The following is an 18,529-nucleotide window of genomic DNA, read 5'->3' as shown; positions in this document are numbered from 1 at the left end:
ACCAACTCGGAATGACTTGCCTTTGACGCTTATCAAAGCGTTCTTTGTGCATCGAACAGACCCACTCACCTCTTAGTGTGGCGGGATCTGCACAGTGCATGTCGCAGCGCTTCCTGCTTTCACTTCAATGTGCTTTCTGATGTCGAGTCGTGTGCCGTGCGGAGGCTCTGAAAGCGAGAGCAATGAAAAGGTGCACGACGCTGTGAAAGAAAACAGAGAAGTGAAAGGCAGTCCTTTCTCTAAGGAGGTAAAAGAAGAGCTTTCTACTCCCCGTCGGGGAATCGAACCCCGGTCTCCCGCGTGACAGGCGGTGATACTTGCCACTATACTAACGAGGAAGACGTCACATCCTTCGATCCCCGGCATCGTGTCCCGACCCAGCGTGCTGGAAGGCGACGCGTGCTGTGATTCCTTTACGGAGCAGAAATGACAACCGAGGAGCCGAGAGATCATTTCAGCATTTCGCGTCTGAACGGAAAACACAAACGACCAACTCGGAATGACTTGCTTTTGACGCTTTTCAAAGCGTTCTTTGTGCACGACGACTGCGCCGCCTAGCAGATACAAATGGGTTGTACAACTCTGAACTAGCAAATGGAAGAGGGCTAAGCCCCCTCTCTTTTAGCCCAGGTTCGATCTGTCTCCCAGAATCACCAGGGCGCACGCACACACACACACCCGTGCCGTTGAAGTGCTCTGCTTCATTTCTAAGGGCAACTCAACATTCACTCCTACCCCGAGAACAGAAAAGACAGCGTCCGCAGCAACAACAGCTCAGGTCTCTGCACAGGAACTAAGCTGCCCCCATCTCCTCTGCTCTGCGGCTCCTGCGGAGTGGAGTCCTGCCTGGAGCCATGTTTGCAGGCGGCGGCTCCCCGCGCTCTGTCTGTGCGTCGTGTCCAAGAGCTCCTGGGAGGAAGAGAGAGCCCTCCCACTCGGGGGCTTTTCCACGGTCTGTGTGAGGAGGGGCGGGTGTGTCCAGTAGCTTATCGAGCGGAAGCCTGGGGCGGCGGAGAGCTGTGATCGTGCAGACCTTGAGGTGTCACCTCTTTGTCTGCTTTCCCGCCCCCCCTCCGCCCAAGCTCTGCTCCAGAGTAGCCCGGCAACCCCTCACACCTGCACGTGTCACAACCTAAGGTGTGGTCATGAGACACCCATGGGGTGCTGTTCTGTTCTTGCTAATTGTTTCCTGCCCGTCGCAGGCAGGAGTCCATGCGAGGAAGATGCTCTGGACAGAGCTCAGAGGGCGCAGCTGGGTGGCTTTCCTTCTGAGTGACGTTCCTGCAACACTCTCCAGCTCCTCTTGGTGCGCTCATGCCGCAATACAGGAAGGCTGGAGCAGGTGGCTGTTGGCTCTGTGCACTGCCGAAATAGCTCAGTTGGGAGAGCGTTAGACTGAAGATCTAAAGGTCCCTGGTTCGATCCCGGGTTTCGGCATTTTGTTTCATCGCGCCCTTTGTTCCTCTCTCCAGCGCCCCCTGCCTAAAGTGACGCTTCCCTTTCTCAGCCCGAAACGCAAGCGAGACACCAGCAGCGGTCCCTGCAGGTTTCCGTAGTGTAGCGGCTATCACGTTCGCCTAACACGCGAAAGGTCCCCGGTTCGAGACCGGGCGGAAACAGCCTCTTGTTGCACGCTCCTGTACTTCACAGAGGTCTTGAGCGACCGGTCATTTGTTCCCAATGTATTTCCGGTGCCTTCATGCACTCTTGTACCAAACGCACGTTCCTTCTGTACGCAGAGCTGATCATTTGCAATTGGGCTGTGCCGACAGACCAGGACGAGCTCTGTCGGCTCAAAAGCAGCGCAGGACCTGCAAGAACAACAGAAAGATTAGCATCCAGTGAGCCCAAGATCTCATCAAGAATCGGCTCCAGCAACAGGGCTGGGCGCATTGTTCCATTCTCCGACCACTCTCGGTGTAAACAAGTCCCTCCTGGTCTCTGCTTGAAATGCACTTTCCTGCGTTTGCTTTGGTGTAACTGGCTTCCCCTGCATGGGCGAATGTGAAGAAGATCCTTAGTAAGTCGTTGAAGAAAACCGAGAAGAGGTCGGAGTGGCCTCTGTCATTCATCAACGATCCAGTCAGGCAGTACTCCTCTGTAAAGCGCCGTTCGTTCACATCGATTGGCTTTTTTTTGCCTTCATTCGCGCAAGTAGTAAAAGCAGACGCCCCTATTCTGCCGTGACCCGGATTTGAACGGGGGTTGTTGCGGCCACAACGCAAAGTACTGACCACTATACGATCACGGCGAGTTACCGATACACACATGGTAGGGCGGAAAAGGCTGTGCTCTCTTCGTGTGACCTAATTCGGAAAAGTCCTGACGTTGCATTTCAACTGAGCCCCAGTATACATCGACCCTTCGACACTCTGAGTGACAACTCTCTTGCGTGTTTTCTCATATTTATGTAGTTTGCTTGCATGATGCCCGGAACAGCGGGGTTGTGTGCTCCCATATGGTCTAGCGGTTAGGATTCCTGGTTTTCACCCAGGCGGCCCGGGTTTGACTCCTGGTATGGGAACGTGTCAGTTTTGCCTCCTGCTTTCCAAAAGATCAGCACCGTGTACGAAGGAGCCGCATTAAAACCACTCGAACGTGCAAAACGCGCGAGAAGAGGGGGCGCTTGTTTCCAACCGAAGACTTCTCGCGTGTGAGACGAGCTGATCATCGCTGCAGGAGGTGGGAGGGTTACTCTGGTAGACAGGGCTGACCTTCGGCAATAGGATTTATACTCTCCAAGATGATATTTGCACTTTCTGGAGAGGCGATTTTCTCCACTTCAGTAGCCCGATTTCGTCGATTGCGTGGAGAGGGCTGTAGAATGTGGCGCCGCTTTTCCTGCTCCGTCCATGACAGGCGTGCTGGTCTCTGGAGAGAGAGCACGGTCCATCAGCGCACTCCAATAAAGGCACTGGAAGCAGCTGAATCGCATTGGCGAAGCTCAGCACTGGGCCGCTGGGAAGGGTTTGCTACCGTTTCCGTAGTGTAGTGGTTATCACGTTTGCCTCACACGCGAAAAGTCCCTGGTTCGAAACTGGGCGGAAACAGACCGGCTTCTTTTGTCGCCACGCACAAAAGGGGATTGGGGATTCGCCTAGCGCTGTGATCGCACAGACCCACTCACCTCTAAGTGTGGCGGGATCTGCACAGTGCATGTCGCAGCGCATCCTGCTTTCACTCCAGTGCGCGTCCTGATGTACCCCAGTCTCCCGCGTGACAGGTGGGGATAATCACCACTATACTAACGAGGAAGACATCGCTCTCTCCGACCCCCGGCATCGTGTCCCGACCCACCGTGCTGGAAGCCGACGCGTGCTGTGATTTCTTTACGGAGCAGAAATGACAACCGAGGAGCCGAGAGATCATTTCAGCATTTCGCGTCTGAACAGAAAACACAAACGACCAACTCGGAATGACTTGCCTTTGACGCTTATCAAAGCGTTCTTTGTGCATCGAACAGACCCACTCACCTCTTAGTGTGGCTGGATCTGCACAGTGCATGTCGCAGCGCTTCCTGCTTTCACTTCAATGTGCTTTCTGATGTCGAGTCGTGTGCCGTGCGGAGGCTCTGAAAGCGAGAGCAATGAAAAGGTGCACGACGCTGTGAAAGAAAACAGAGAAGTGAAAGGCAGTCCTTTCTCTAAGGAGGTAAAAGAAAAGCTTTCTACTCCCCGTCGGGGAATCGAACCCCGGTCTCCCGCGTGACAGGCGGGGATACTTGCCACTATACTAACGAGGAAGACATCACACCCTTCGATCCCCGGCATCGTGTCCCGACCCAGCGTGCTGGAAGGCGACGCGTGCTGTGATTTCTTTACGGAGCAGAAATGACAACCGAGGAGCCGAGAGATCATTTCAGCATTTCGCGTCTGAACGGAAAACACAAACGACCAACTCAGAATGACTTGCTTTTGACGCTTTTCAAAGCGTTCTTTGTGCACGACGACTGCGCCGCCTAGCAGATACAAATGGGTTGTACAACTCTGAACTAGCAAATGGAAGAGGGCTAAGCCCCCTCTCTTTTAGCCCAGGTTCGATCTGTCTCCCAGAATCACCAGGGCGCACGCACACACACACACCCGTGCCGTTGAAGTGCTCTGCTTCATTTCTAAGGGCAACTCAACATTCACTCCTACCCCGAGAACAGAAAAGACAGCGTCCGCAGCAACAACAGCTCAGGTCTCTGCACAGGAACTAAGCTGCCCCCATCTCCTCTGCTCTGCGGCTCCTGCGGAGTGGAGTCCTGCCTGGAGCCGTGTTTGCAGGCGGCAGCTCCCCGCGCTCTGTCTGTGCGTCGTGTCCAAGAGCTCCTGGGAGGAAGAGAGAGCCCTCCCACTCGGGGGCTTTTCCACGGTCTGTGTGAGGAGGGGCGGGTGTGTACAGTAGCTTATCGAGCGGAAGCCTGGGGCGGCGGAGAGCTGTGATCGTGCAGACCTTGAGGTGTCACCTCTTTGTCTGCTTTCCCGCCCCCCCTCCGCCCAAGCTCTGCTCCAGAGTAGCCCGGCAACCCCTCACACCTGCACGTGTCACAACCTAAGGTGTGGTCATGAGACACCCATGGGGTGCTGTTCTGTTCTTGCTAATTGTTTCGTGCCGTCGCAGGCAGGAGTCCATGCGAGGAAGATGCGCTGGACAGAGCTCAGAGGGCGCAGCTGGGTGGCTTTCCTTCTGAGTGACGTTCCTGCAACACTCTCCCGCTCCTCTTGGTGCGCTCATGCCACTGGAGCAGGTGGCTGTGGGCTCTGTGCACTGCCGAAATAGCTCAGTTGGGAGAGCGTTAGACTGAAGATCTAAAGGTCCCTGGTTCGATCCCGGGTTTCGGCATTTTGTTTCATCGCGCCCTTTGTTCCTCTTTCCAGCGCCCCCTGCCTAAAGTGACGCTTCCCATTCTCAGCCCGAAACGCAAGCGAGACACCAGCAGCGGTCCCTGCAGGTTTCCGTAGTGTAGCGGCTTTCACGTTCGCCTAACACGCGAAAGGTCCCCGGTCCGAGACCGGGCGGAAACAGCCTCTTGTTGCACGCTCCTGTACTTCACAGAGGTCTTGAGCGACCGGTCATTTGTTCCCAATGTATTTCCGGTGCCTTCATGCACTCTTGTACCAAACGCACGTTCCTTCTGTACGCGGAGCCGATCATTTGCAATTGGGCTGTGCCGACAGACCAGGACGAGCTCTGTCGGCTCAAAAGCAGCGCAGGACCTGCAAGAACAACAGAAAGATTAGCATCCAGTGAGCCCAAGATCTCATCAAGAATCGGCTCCAGCAACAGGGCTGGGCGCATTGTTCCATTCTCCGACCACTCTCGGTGTAAACAAGTCCCTCCTGGTCTCTGCTTGAAATGCACTTTCCTGCGTTTGCTTTGGTGTAACTGGCTTCCCCTGCATGGGCGAATGTGAAGAAGATCCTTAGTAAGTCGTTGAAGAAAACCGAGAAGAGGTCGGAGTGGCCTCTGTCGTTCATCAACGATCCAGTCAGGCAGTACTCCTCTGTAAAGCGCCGTTCGTTCATATCCATTGGCTTTTTTTTGCCTTCATTCGCGCAAGTAGTAAAAGCAGACGCCCCTATTCTGCCGTGACCCGGATTCGAACCGGGGTTGTTGCGGCCACAACGCAAAGTACTGACCACTATACGATCACGGCGAGTTACCGATACACACATGGTAGGGCGGAAAAGGCTGTGCTCTCTTCGTGTGACCTAATTCGGAAAAGTCCTGACGTTGCATTTCAACTGAGCCCCAGTATACATCGACCCTTCGACACTCTGAGTGACAACTCTCTTGCGTGTTTTCTCATATTTATGTAGTTTGCTTGCATGATGCCCGGAACAGCGGGGGTGTGTGCTCCCATATGGTCTAGTGGTTAGGATTCCTGGTTTTCACCCAGGCGGCCCGGGTTTGACTCCCGGTATGGGAACGTGTCAGTTTTGCCTCCTGCTTTCCAAAAGATCAGCACCGTGTACGAAGGAGCCGCATTAAAACCACTCGAACGTGCAAAACGCGCGAGAAGAGGGGGCGCTTGTTTCCAACCGAAGACTTCTCGCGTGTGAGACGAGCTGATCATCGCTGCAGGAGGTGGGAGGGTTACTCTGGTAGACAGGGCTGACCTTCGGCAATAGGATTTATACTCTCCAAGATGATATTTGCACTTTCTGGAGAGGCGATTTTCTCCACTTCAGTAGCCCGATTTCGTCGATTGCGTGGAGAGGGCTGTAGAATGTGGCGCCGCTTTTCCTGCTCCATCCATGACAGGCGTGCTGGTCTCTGGAGAGAGAGCACGGTCCATCAGCGCACTCCAATAAAGGCACTGGAAGCAGCTGAATCGCATTGGCGAAGCTCAGCACTGGGCCGCTGGGAAGGGTTTGCTACCGTTTCCGTAGTGTAGTGGTTATCATGTTTGTCTCACACGCGAAAAGTCCCTGGTTCGAAACTGGGCGGAAACAGACCGGCTTCTTTTGTCGCCACGCACAAAAGGGGATTGGGGATTCGCCTAGCGCTGTGATCGCACAGACCCACTCACCTCTTAGTGTGGCGGGATCTGCACAGTGCATGTCGCAGCGCATCCTGCTTTCACTCCAATGCGCGTCCTGATGTACCCCAGTCTCCCGCGTGACAGGTGGGGATAATCACCACTATACTAACGAGGAAGACATCGCTCTCTCCGACCCCCGGCATCGTGTCCCGACCCACCGTGCTGGAAGCCGACGCGTGCTGTGATTTCTTTACGGAGCAGAAATGACAACCGAGGAGCCGAGAGATCATTTCAGCATTTCGCGTCTGAACAGAAAACACAAACGACCAACTCGGAATGACTTGCCTTTGACGCTTATCAAAGCGTTCTTTGTGCATCGAACAGACCCACTCACCTCTTAGTGTGGCGGGATCTGCACAGTGCATGTCGCAGCGCTTCCTGCTTTCACTTCAATGTGCTTTCTGATGTCGAGTCGTGTGCCGTGCGGAGGCTCTGAAAGCGAGAGCAATGAAAAGGTGCACGATGCTGTGAAAGAAAACAGAGAAGTGAAAGGCAGTCCTTTCTCTAAGGAGGTAAAAGAAAAGCTTTTTACTCCCCGTCGGGGAATCGAACCCCGGTCTCCCGCGTGACAGGCGGGGATACTTGCCACTATACTAACGAGGAAGACATCACACCCTTCGACCCCCGGTATCGTGTCCCGACCCACCGTGCTGGAAGCCGACGCGTGCTGTGATTTCTTTACGGAGCAGAAATGACAACCGAGGAGCCGAGAGATCATTTCAGCATTTCGCGTCTGAACAGAAAACTCAAACGACCAACTCGGAATGACTTGCCTTTGACGCTTATCAAAGCGTTCTTTGTGCATCGAACAGACCCACTCACCTCTTAGTGTGGCGGGATCTGCACAGTGCATGTCGCAGCGCTTCCTGCTTTCACTTCAATGTGCTTTCTGATGTCGAGTCGTGTGCCGTGCGGAGGCTCTGAAAGCGAGAGCAATGAAAAGGTGCACGACGCTGTGAAAGAAAACAGAGAAGTGAAAGGCAGTCCTTTCTCTAAGGAGGTAAAAGTAAAGCTTTCTACTCCCCGTCGGGGAATCGAACCCCGGTCTCCCGCGTGACAGGCGGGGATACTTGCCACTATACTAACGAGGAAGACATCACACCCTTCGATCCTCGGCATCGTGTCCCGACCCAGCGTGCTGGAAGGCGACGCGTGCTGTGATTCCTTTACGGAGCAGAAATGACAACCGAGGAGCCGAGAGATCATTTCAGCATTTCGCGTCTGAACGGAAAACACAAACGACCAACTCGGAATGACTTGCTTTTGACGCTTTTCAAAGCGTTCTTTGTGCACGACGACTGCGCCGCCTAGCAGATACGAATGGGTTGTACAACTCTGAACTAGCAAATGGAAGAGGGCTAAGCCCCCTCTCTTTTAGCCCAGGTTCGATCTGTCTCCCAGAATCACCAGGGCGCACGCACACACACACACCCGTGCCGTTGAAGTGCTCTGCTTCATTTCTAAGGGCAACTCAACATTCACTCCTACCCCGAGAACAGAAAAGACAGCGTCCGCAGCAACAACAGCTCAGGTCTCTGCACAGGAACTAAGCTGCCCCCATCTCCTCTGCTCTGCGGCTCCTGTGGAGTGGAGTCCTGCCTGGAGCCGTGTTTGCAGGCGGCGGCTCCCCGCGCTCTGTCTGTGCATCGTGTCCAAGAGCTCCTGGGAGGAAGAGAGAGCCCTCCCATTCGGGGGCTTTTCCACGGTCTGTGTGAGGAGGGGCGGGTGTGTCCAGTAGCTTATCGAGCGGAAGCCTGGGGCGGCGGAGAGCTGTGATCGTGCAGACCTTGAGGTGTCACCTCTTTGTCTGCTTTCCCGCCCCCCCTCCGCCCAAGCTCTGCTCCAGAGTAGCCCGGCAACCCCTCACACCTGCACGTGTCACAACCTAAGGTGTGGTCATGAGACACCCATGGGGTGCTGTTCTGTTCTTGCTAATTGTTTCCTGCCCGTCGCAGGCAGGAGTCCATGCGAGGAAGATGCGCTGGACAGAGCTCAGAGGGCGCAGCTGGGTGGCTTTCCTTCTGAGTGACGTTCCTGCAACACTCTCCCGCTCCTCTTGGTGCGCTCATGCCGCAATACAGGAAGGCTGGAGCAGGTGGCTGTGGGCTCTGTGCACTGCTGAAATAGCTCAGTTGTGAGAGCGTTAGACTGAAGATTTAAAGGTCCCTGGTTCGATCCCGGGTTTCGGCATTTTGTTTCATCGCGCCCTTTGTTCCTCTCTCCAGCGCCCCCTGCCTAAAGTGACGCTTCCCATTCTCAGCCCGAAACGCAAGCGAGACACCAGCAGCGGTCCCTGCAGGTTTCCGTAGTGTAGCGGCTATCACGTTCGCCTAACACGCGAAAGGTCCCCGGTTCGAGACCGGGCGAAAACAGCCTCTTGTTGCACGCTCCTGTACTTCACAGAGGTCTTGAGCGACCGGTCATTTGTTCCCAATGTATTTCCGGTGCCTTCATGCACTCTTGTACCAAACGCACGTTCCTTCTGTACGCGGAGCCGATCATTTGCAATTGGGCTGTGCCGACAGACCAGGACGAGCTCTGTCGGCTCAAAAGCAGCGCAGGACCTGCAAGAACAACAGAAAGATTAGCATCCAGTGAGCCCAAGATCTCATCAAGAATCGGCTCCAGCAACAGGGCTGGGCGCATTGTTCCATTCTCCGACCACTCTCGGTGTAAACAAGTCCCTCCTGGTCTCTGCTTGAAATGCACTTTCCTGCGTTTGCTTTGGTGTAACTGGCTTCCCCTGCATGGGCGAATGTGAAGAAGATCCTTAGTAAGTCGTTGAAGAAAACCGAGAAGAGGTCGGAGTGGCCTCTGTCGTTCATCAACGATCCAGTCAGGCAGTACTCCTCTGTAAAGCGCCGTTCGTTCACATCGATTGGCTTTCTTTTGCCTTCATTCGCGCAAGTAGTAAAAGCAGACGCCCCTATTCTGCCGTGACCCGGATTCGAACCGGGGTTGTTGCGGCCACAACGCAAAGTACTGACCACTATACGATCACGGCGAGTTACCGATACACACATGGTAGGGCGGAAAAGGCTGTGCTCTCTTCGTGTGACCTAATTCGGAAAAGTCCTGACGTTGCATTTCAACTGAGCCCCAGTATACATCGACCCTTCGACACTCTGAGTGACAACTCTCTTGCGTGTTTTCTCATATTTATGTAGTTTGCTTGCATGATGCCCGGAACAGCGGGGTTGTGTGCTCCCATATGGTCTAGCGGTTAGGATTCCTGGTTTTCACCCAGGCGGCCCGGGTTTGACTCCCGGTATGGGAACGTGTCAGTTTTGCCTCCTGCTTTCCAAAAGATCAGCACCGTGTACGAAGGAGCCGCATTAAAACCACTCGAACGTGCAAAACGCGCGAGAAGAGGGGGCGCTTGTTTCCAACCGAAGACTTCTCGCGTGTGAGACGAGCTGATCATCGCTGCAGGAGGTGGGAGGGTTACTCTGGTAGACAGGGCTGACCTTCGGCAATAGGATTTATACTCTCCAAGATGATATTTGCACTTTCTGGAGAGGCGATTTTCTCCACTTCAGTAGCCCGATTTCGTCGATTGCGTGGAGAGGGCTGTAGAATGTGGCGCCGCTTTTCCTGCTCCGTCCATGACAGGCGTGCTGGTCTCTGGAGAGAGAGCACGGTCCATCAGCGCACTCCAATAAAGGCACTGGAAGCAGCTGAATCGCATTGGCGAAGCTCAGCACTGGGCCGCTGGGAAGGGTTTGCTACCGTTTCCGTAGTGTAGTGGTTATCACGTTTGCCTCCCACGCGAAAAGTCCCTGGTTCGAAACTGGGCGGAAACAGACCGGCTTCTTTTGTCGCCACGCACAAAAGGGGATTGGGGATTCGCCTAGCGCTGTGATCGCACAGACCCACTCACCTCTTAGTGTGGCGGGATCTGCACAGTGCATGTCGCAGCGCATCCTGCTTTCACTCCAATGCGCGTCCTGATGTACCCCAGTCTCCCGCGTGACAGGTGGGGATAATCACCACTATACTAACGAGGAAGACATCGCTCTCTCCGACCCCCGGCATCGTGTCCCGACCCACCGTGCTGGAAGCCGACGCGTGCTGTGATTTCTTTACGGAGCAGAAATGACAACCGAGGAGCCGAGAGATCATTTCAGCATTTCGCGTCTGAACAGAAAACACAAACGACCAACTCGGAATGACTTGCCTTTGACGCTTATCAAAGCGTTCTTTGTGCATCGAACAGACCCACTCACCTCTTAGTGTGGCAGGATCTGCACAGTGCATGTCGCAGCGCTTCCTGCTTTCACTTCAATGTGCTTTCTGATGTCGAGTCGTGTGCCGTGCGGAGGCTCTGAAAGCGAGAGCAATGAAAAGGTGCACGACGCTGTGAAAGAAAACAGAGAAGTGAAAGGCAGTCCTTTCTCTAAGGAGGTAAAAGAAAAGCTACTCCCCGGTGGGGAATCAAACCCCAATCTCCCGCGTGACAGGCGGGGATACTTGCCACTATACTAATGTAGAATTTGGGCATTTAAGGGGACAATTATTAATTGTAGCCGTAAATCACGAAATGGATTCTTTTAATGGCCTTAGAATCCAACCATGCGATATAACTCAAACAACACACACACACACACACACACACACACAGGTACTAATACACGAGGATACATTTATTAATACATAAAATATGCATGTAAACCTAACAGATCTTATCGTGACGGTTTTCAGAATACAAAAGATATATATTCATTCAGTTACAAAGAGTTACATATATCAAGAGGACATAAGTTCAGTATATCATTCATTTAGACCGTTTCGTAATTGAACTTGGTTACAACTTCTACATTAGATACTCAAAACAAGTACATAACTCTTAGGAATAAAATTGATATCAACTGGTTGGGATAACAATTGAATTCTTGAGCTGTAATGCATTGAAGTTGAATACTCATCCAATCTCTGGGGATTCAGATCTCCTGCGGGCTCTTTGGCTCCGTGCCAGGCTGTGCTGTGCTGCAGATGCTCACTGACCGGCTAGTTAGTGTTGGCTTTAACTAGCAAAGTTTGTGCACAGGAGAAAAGATGACTGTGGGTCCCAGCAAGTCAGGAAGAGGACCGGTTCATTCCTGATGAAGCGCTAGTTCTGAATAGTGATTCAGCTGTCCACAGTTCCGACCTGTTCACAAGGCTTGCTGCTGGTGCTTACCTCAGGTGGATCCTCTGGTTACTCTCTGGCAACCTCCGCTCTAGACTCTTAGAACAAAGGAAAGTTCTGGCACTCGGACACACTGGTCGTTCCGTGGTTGTCCAGGCTGACTCTTAGGATGGTCAGGAGGCGCGCTGCGAGAATGTCCTGCCCTTGGGAGCCTTTGGCTCCTGGGCCGTCCTGCCCTGGAATTCTCCTTTGAATTCCCTTTAGAAAAGTCCAGGAAATAGTCTCTCAGGCCCTCTGTGTTGCCTGTTTTTACCTGGAGGAACTTCAGCTCGTTCATTGGCTGAAAGTTCCATGGGCATCAGAGTCCCACGTAGGTTACTCGGCCCTACCAGTCCCTGATTGGTTGTTGAAGGTGAGATGTGAGTCACTTACTCCTGACACTTAGGAATGCAGTCCAGATGTCCATCTGGCACACCCTAGAAAGATAGGCGCCAATGGATGACCATTGATCATGATAGCTAGGCTTAGCTAAGTGCATCCCCATTTGGGAGCTGTCCCTTATCAAAAGAAAACATCTTTAAATCAGCCTGCATGAATAGTTTCTCTGTGGCTGCACCACAGAGATGAACAGAGAGATGGGGCCTCATTTGAAAAAGCACAGCAACACTTAATTCTGTCTTATTAACAACCATTGCCGCTACAAGTGAAAGGCTGAAGTGAAATAGAGCGGGGACGAAGGCAGTGAAGAGAGAGAACGTGGGAAGAAGAGAAAAACGCAAGGGAAAAAAAGCAGCGTCGTAAAAGAGGTGACGGAGCTGTCCTCTCTAATAGAAGGGTGCCAGTGAGCCCTGCTGTCCCTTATGGCCACACCCCCTTGAGCACGCCTGATCTCGTTTGATTGCGGAAGCTAAGCAGGGACGGGCCTGGTTAGTACTTGGATGGGAGACCGCCTGCGAGTACTAGGTGTTATAAGCTTTTAAGCGCAGGAGGCGCCCTATCCCCGCTCGCTCGCTCATTCCCCTGTTCACACGTGCAGTGCGGCTTTTCTGTCTGTTTATTTGTCAGCTTTGGCGAGACACGGGTGCTTGTGTATTAGCGTGAGCCTTTTTTATTCTGATCATGAACAGTTTTACAAGTCCGCAAAGGATCGAGGAAAGGTTTATCGCCAGCTGAAAAGAGACACAGCGCTTCGGCTGTGGAGACTTGTTCGGCTGGCGTTCGGGGAGTCGCCTTTTTCAGAATTGTATTGAGATCATTTTCCACAGAGCTCAGATGTCAAAGCACAGCAGCAGCTCTCCACAGCGATCCTCTATAGCGCCCTTTCTCCCGCAGCTCCGTCCTCATTGGAAGGAAGCAAGAGTGAAAGGCTGAAGTGAAATAGAGCGGGGACGAAGGCAGTGAAGAGAGAGAACGTGGGAAGAAGAGAAAAACGCAAGGGAAAAAAAGCAGCGTCGTAAAAGATGTGGCGGAGCTGTCCTCTCTATAAGAAGGGTGCCAGTGAGCCCTGCTCTCGCTTACGGCCACACCCCCTTGAGCACGCCTGATCTTGTCTGATTTTGGAAGCTAAACAGGGATGGGCCTGGTTAGTACTTGGATGGGAGACCGCCTGGGAATACCAGGTGCTGTAAGCTTTTAAGCGCAGGAGGCGCCCTATCCCCGCTCGCTCGCTCATTCCCCTGTTCACACGTGCAGTGCGGCTTTTCCGTCTGTTTATTTGTCAGCTTTGGCGAGACACGGGTGCTTGTGTAATAGCGTGAGCGTTTTTTATTCTGATCATGAACAGTTTTACAAGTCCGCAAAGGATCGAGGAAAGGTTTATCGCCAGCCATTTATTCTTATCATGAACCTTATATACTGTATCTCTACATCCCATAACCTTTAACGGCAGGTGCCTGAGTGTGGACATGTTGTGATGTAATATTTATTTTAAAAGTAAACATTTTAGTAAAGTCTGTTATATTGTTAAAATCTATAAGCGTCTATAATCTATAAGATCAATTTTTGCTCGTGCTTATAAGTTATCGCTGCTAAATGTGTCTTATTCAATTATTTTAACACTTTTATGACCTATCCACTAAAATATAAAGACCCGCCCTACAATGCTCTTCTCAAAAGATAAAATAAGTTTTACATTTTTTGATTCAATGTAATTTCTTTTCTAGAGAAACACACATCATTTGAGGCTTGGGTTGCATGTTAATATTTTTAAGGTTTAAAGACTTTACGTTCACGGTACGTGGAAAATCATTTCAAACTTTTGAAAAGTTGTTGAGAATTTGTCATTGAAATAAGCTTACATATTTTAATTCAACGTGATTACTTTTCACTCTCGATAAAACACGTGTGATTTTGGGGCGGGGGGATATGGTGGGGCGTTCTAAAACATCACAACCATTTGAAAAATGTCTTGAGCATGGTTACAAATTTGGAGTTTATGCTTAAATTAGCCGACTTGCCAGTTTTGAAGTGTGACACCTGAGCTGTGAGGCCCCGATATTGACTGCTGCGAAGATGGCTTCTTTGAGTAGTGAATCATCGGATTCCTCTGCTATGCAAACTGAAGAAGTAGGTTGCTAAAATATTTTTTCTGATCGTGGAATTGTTGTTTCAATCTGCGTTTAGCGTATTTCGTTTTCAACACTTTGTCTTCTTTTTAGCAAAAGCTGACTCAGCACTCAGTGGTGTGTGACAGTGGCTGTCATGTGAACTCTGATGGCGATTCAGGTGTTGGGGGTCCGTCAACGACTGATGAAGAGTTGCTACAAATGGTAAATATTAAACCACAGCAAGTTCGAAGCAAACAAAGAACTCTAACACAAAAGAGGCATTACAATTTAAATATTTTAGGTAAAAAGCATGCCTATTTATTTTGTTAAGCCTTCCTTTTCTTTTTTCCTTTAATAGAATAACGAAGAGGTCGATGCATCAATCTTCAAACTACCATCAAGCTTGAATGTTTCGTGTCTGTTCATGTGTGTTCGCCAAAATGTGATTAATGATAATGTTCAACCTAGTTTAGCTAACGATGGCTCTAATGAGCCCGATGCTATGGATCAGATTGTAAAGTGGGTGGTATGTTGCACCTTCAACCATTGTTTAAAGGGGGTTGTGGTTGATGAATGCGCGGCCTGTTTGATTAATCATCCAGGTCAACGGGGTCACACATGCCTGGTTGTCGGGTGCGCGGATGGGTACTGTGGTGTCTCCGGGGGAAAGTTTATGTAAATGAAAGTAGTACTCACACCACACTTTTCTTTCCTGAGTTTCGTGGCTTTTCTTCCTCCAACTATCTTCCAAATACAGTCCGTAATCCGTTCCCTTAATCCTGATCCGATCCGAGTTCCAAAAGTCCGTAATAAAGCCAATCCGCGATGTATCTTTATCCAGTGTCCGTAATCCAAAAACCATAAACCTTTTCTCCTTTCAGTAGTCCGTTATTCTGTAGCCCGATCTTTAACATACACCTCTTTCCTCTCTTTTCCTCCAAACCGCATTCACCTTATCGGCTTCCGCCCTGTTCACTGCCTCCGGGGCACTTATATTTCGGTTCCTGATGCGGCTCAGCTGTGTCTCATTGTTTCTCAGGGTAGACCCTTTCCATTTACCGGTCAGCTGATTCTTTTTGGCAGCCATTTTGCTAAGGTCCATATCTAGTATTTTAAGTAGGTCATTCCGAAAATACCTGTTATGAATGACCCTTCCCCTGGTCATGTTACAGTACAAAGATGTGTTGTTTGCCGCATTAGAAATTTATAAGTGTCTCAGTTTAGCCCGAATTTTATCGGCTGTTCTGTACATCGCCAGTGGCCTGGGTGCCTATACTTTTACAGATGATACTGAGCAGATTATAAAGCACTTGCTGAGAAAAATAATTGACGACCGCTCGCCATATGAGAATGTACGCTCCTTACTTGTAAAGGTAGATGGAAAAATACTACACGTGACTTTTGGTGCGTTGCAAAACTTATTTTATACTTATTTATACTTATTTTTACAGAAAAGAAAAAAGATCTATGTAAAACCAGGGCTGTGAAATACTCGCAATGTGAATAGAGCTTTCACTCTGTTTTACAGACACAGGTGTGCCATTGTGAGAAGAACGAAAAATTTCGAATGTATACGTAAGAATTCTTACAAAAAGTGCTTTACACTCTTCTTTCTGCAAAGCTTGAAATGAAAATCAATTAACTGAATGCTAATGTCCTTGAATTTGTTAAAGAGATAGATGTGCATGTAAAGAACATGAGTGAAATTACTGCGATTCTGATGTTTTCAGATCAGAAACTGAAGCCTGGCGGATTCAGCGGTGTGTATTCCAAAATACAACGTATTTTACATAGAACCTGTGGTAACACCGTCCCTCTGATCACTCAGGCTAATTTATTTGCTCTGTTAGGGTCGCCCAGTTCGGTGTTCATGGCTATAAAAAATGGCAAGAGAAAGGGCGTTACTGAGGGAGCACAAAATCATATCTGCACACAGAAAAAAACAAAAACCTTCAGCATTAATTAGTCCAAAGCAAGCTAAAACCTGTACAAAACAGATCATATACACCAAGAGCCAAACATTTCATAACAGAAAACAATGATCCAAAACAAAGAAACTAAAGAAATCTTCCAGTTGCAAAGGGCACTCTCAGAAAACATCAATAACGCCATCTACAGCATCCAGTGCAAAAAGTGCGGGGTGACCTATGTGGGGGGAACGGGTAACTCCATCCGAACCCAGCTGACACAACACAGGTACATCAGGAACCACGGGACTGGAAAGCAACCCCAACTGGACAGAGATAGAAAGAAAGAAAAAGGAAAGGGAGTGGATCAAAAGACTTAATACTATCTTTACACAAGACCTGAACATCAGAAAAACCGGGAGGGTTTTAGTCGTTGGAAGGAGAGTGCTCTCCTTGTCCCAGATGGTCCCCTCTCGGATAAAATCTGGGAGAAGGAGCTTTGTTCCCCTCTCCTCAATAGCCAGACCCTACAGGGACTGGAACTCTTCACCATACTAACACGCAACAAACAGAAGAATAACTGAAACCAATCAGCTATGGAAACTCGCACAGCTTGCACAGTCCTACTAGGGAGGAAAACAAAAAGACCCTGATTTCCTATTGAGATGTTAATGGTCCATGCATAATCCCCACCAGGGAAAGCAGAAACCCATTCACCAACTGAAACTGCACCTACTCGTACAGAAACATACAGAAGGAACACAGACCATAGGATACAAACTAGCCCCCTAGGAGGAACTACAACACACTGCCCCTTACAAAACAGGATAAAAACAGGCCAGCATGGACACAGTGTTCCAGAACAATGCCTGAAGAAGACCCAGGCAGAAACATAGCGACACACAGAAAGGCAAGATTGTCTTCCTATGGAGCCACAGATTCTACAGAGGTAAAGCTGCCTAACAGTGGAAACCTAATGGTGTCAACGAAGCTTTAGGCATTTAAATGGTAAGTATGGATCAATCCAGAGTTGACAACGCACGCAACCGTACGGTCACCCTCCACACTGCCTACACAACAAACATGTCAAACAGACAGGATACCTTCCAACAAGGAACCAGGATCATCTACAAAATGATCCAAACAGTCCACCATTTACAAAACACAGCAGTTTTATTGGACGGGAGAACCGAGCACCCGCCAGCCTACGACGGAAGACCAAGGAACTCATAAAACCTGCCAAGCCACCCAAACTCACATATTTGAAGCTGGTAAGCAATGCCAAAAATTGGCTTCACACCACACTGCAGATCCTCGAAGAGCAAAATCTGTCATACAACTAGAGGATCTTGAGCTTCCCCACTGGGAGGAAGCTTTCACACTTGCTCCCAACTGATCAAAGAAACATTATGGGAGGAAATTGCAGAACACCACCTTTGGACCCTACAGTACACAAGCTATCAATACTGGGTTAGGGAAGGACACTCAGGCAGATCAAATTATCACAGCAGTTTTTAAATTCTACAACGACTTCTACTGGAAAGACTGCGAACAAGACCAAGTAAGAGTTAAGTTGTTTTATAAAGTCATTATTTTAGAGCAAGGTATAATTCTGATAAAAATACAATAAACAATATGGTGAAGCTATTGGAGAGAAAATTAAGGCTCGGTTAAGAAACTGAAACAGTCTTGACTTGTTCCTTTACACAAAAGTTATTTATTTTCAAAAGAGACCCATGAGGATTCCTCTGGTGTGCAAGACCTGCCTGAAGACATTTGACCAGTTTCCTCTTCACCTAAAGAGGGTGTGTATGAAATGAGCCTCAGCAGAGGAGATCAGCAAGTTCCTTCTCCAGGCCAGGAAGGACTTGTTGAATCACCTGAGGAATGGGCAGGTCGGGGATTGCAAGAGCATAGGGCTCATGTGTGGTGAGAATGTGAGACTGGCGGAGTCCATGGACTGTTTTATGTGGAATCCTGAAGACACATCAGCAAGGTAAGATATTTATAATTTATAAGGGTTCTTCTGTTTCATTTCTAACCTTTACCTTTATGTAAGGGTATGTTAAAATGATATACCAGTGGTCCAGATGCCCTGAGCAAGAGGCTGCTGTCCAGGAGGAAGAGATGCCAGAGACTGAAGTGGAAGAGGAAGGGGAAGATGTGAGTTCTGGAGAACTTTCTATTTTTTCCAAATGTATCTTTTGTTTTATACTTGTATTCTAGTTTGTCTTAGAAGTAAAAATGTTTAAATGTGTATTTTGTATTCGTACTGTCCCCCAGTTATTAAAAGCCATCAGCAGGCTCTCAGGAAGACGGTGAACCAGGCTGGACTGGACAGAACGCACTCCCTGGATGCTCCTCACCTGGCTGGGTTTAAACAGGACCTTACCAAGGATCTTGGAGTGGCAGATTGCTC

General features: G+C 49.9%; 10 non-coding genes and 2 pseudogenes across 10 annotated transcripts; 7 read left to right on the top strand and 5 right to left on the bottom strand.

Annotated features, from left to right (window-relative positions):
• Positions 1 to 1,364: 1,364 nt before the first annotated feature.
• Positions 1,365 to 1,437, top strand: trnaf-gaa (transfer RNA phenylalanine (anticodon GAA)). The gene has a single exon. It is a non-coding gene; the product is annotated as a tRNA-Phe (tRNA).
• Positions 1,438 to 1,546: 109 nt separating this feature from the next.
• trnav-aac (transfer RNA valine (anticodon AAC)) lies at positions 1,547 to 1,619 on the top strand. Its single transcript has one exon. It is a non-coding gene; the product is annotated as a tRNA-Val (tRNA).
• A 2,051-nt stretch (positions 1,620 to 3,670) lies between these two features.
• Positions 3,671 to 3,742, bottom strand: trnad-guc (transfer RNA aspartic acid (anticodon GUC)). Its single transcript has one exon. It is a non-coding gene; the product is annotated as a tRNA-Asp (tRNA).
• A 1,012-nt stretch (positions 3,743 to 4,754) lies between these two features.
• On the top strand, positions 4,755 to 4,827 carry trnaf-gaa (transfer RNA phenylalanine (anticodon GAA)). Its single transcript has one exon. It is a non-coding gene; the product is annotated as a tRNA-Phe (tRNA).
• Positions 4,828 to 5,569: 742 nt separating this feature from the next.
• trnah-gug (transfer RNA histidin (anticodon GUG)) lies at positions 5,570 to 5,641 on the bottom strand. Its single transcript has one exon. It is a non-coding gene; the product is annotated as a tRNA-His (tRNA).
• Positions 5,642 to 5,842: 201 nt separating this feature from the next.
• Positions 5,843 to 5,914, top strand: trnae-uuc (transfer RNA glutamic acid (anticodon UUC)). Its single transcript has one exon. It is a non-coding gene; the product is annotated as a tRNA-Glu (tRNA).
• A 1,146-nt stretch (positions 5,915 to 7,060) lies between these two features.
• trnad-guc (transfer RNA aspartic acid (anticodon GUC)) lies at positions 7,061 to 7,132 on the bottom strand. Its single transcript has one exon. It is a non-coding gene; the product is annotated as a tRNA-Asp (tRNA).
• A 416-nt stretch (positions 7,133 to 7,548) lies between these two features.
• On the bottom strand, positions 7,549 to 7,620 carry trnad-guc (transfer RNA aspartic acid (anticodon GUC)). The gene has a single exon. It is a non-coding gene; the product is annotated as a tRNA-Asp (tRNA).
• A 1,841-nt stretch (positions 7,621 to 9,461) lies between these two features.
• On the bottom strand, positions 9,462 to 9,533 carry trnah-gug (transfer RNA histidin (anticodon GUG)). The gene has a single exon. It is a non-coding gene; the product is annotated as a tRNA-His (tRNA).
• A 726-nt stretch (positions 9,534 to 10,259) lies between these two features.
• On the top strand, positions 10,260 to 10,332 carry trnag-ccc (transfer RNA glycine (anticodon CCC)). The gene has a single exon. It is a non-coding gene; the product is annotated as a tRNA-Gly (tRNA).
• A 2,181-nt stretch (positions 10,333 to 12,513) lies between these two features.
• On the top strand, positions 12,514 to 12,632 carry LOC148805963 (5S ribosomal RNA; annotated as a pseudogene).
• A 537-nt stretch (positions 12,633 to 13,169) lies between these two features.
• Positions 13,170 to 13,288, top strand: LOC148805962 (5S ribosomal RNA; annotated as a pseudogene).
• Positions 13,289 to 18,529: the final 5,241 nt, after the last annotated feature.

The sequence above is a fragment of the Atractosteus spatula genome, unplaced genomic scaffold (genome assembly GCF_055471065.1).
Source record: "Atractosteus spatula isolate fAtrSpa1 unplaced genomic scaffold, fAtrSpa1.hap1 Scaffold_62, whole genome shotgun sequence".
NCBI classification, from domain to species: domain Eukaryota; kingdom Metazoa; phylum Chordata; class Actinopteri; order Semionotiformes; family Lepisosteidae; genus Atractosteus; species Atractosteus spatula.
This window is presented reverse-complemented; position numbering and strand designations above follow the sequence as displayed.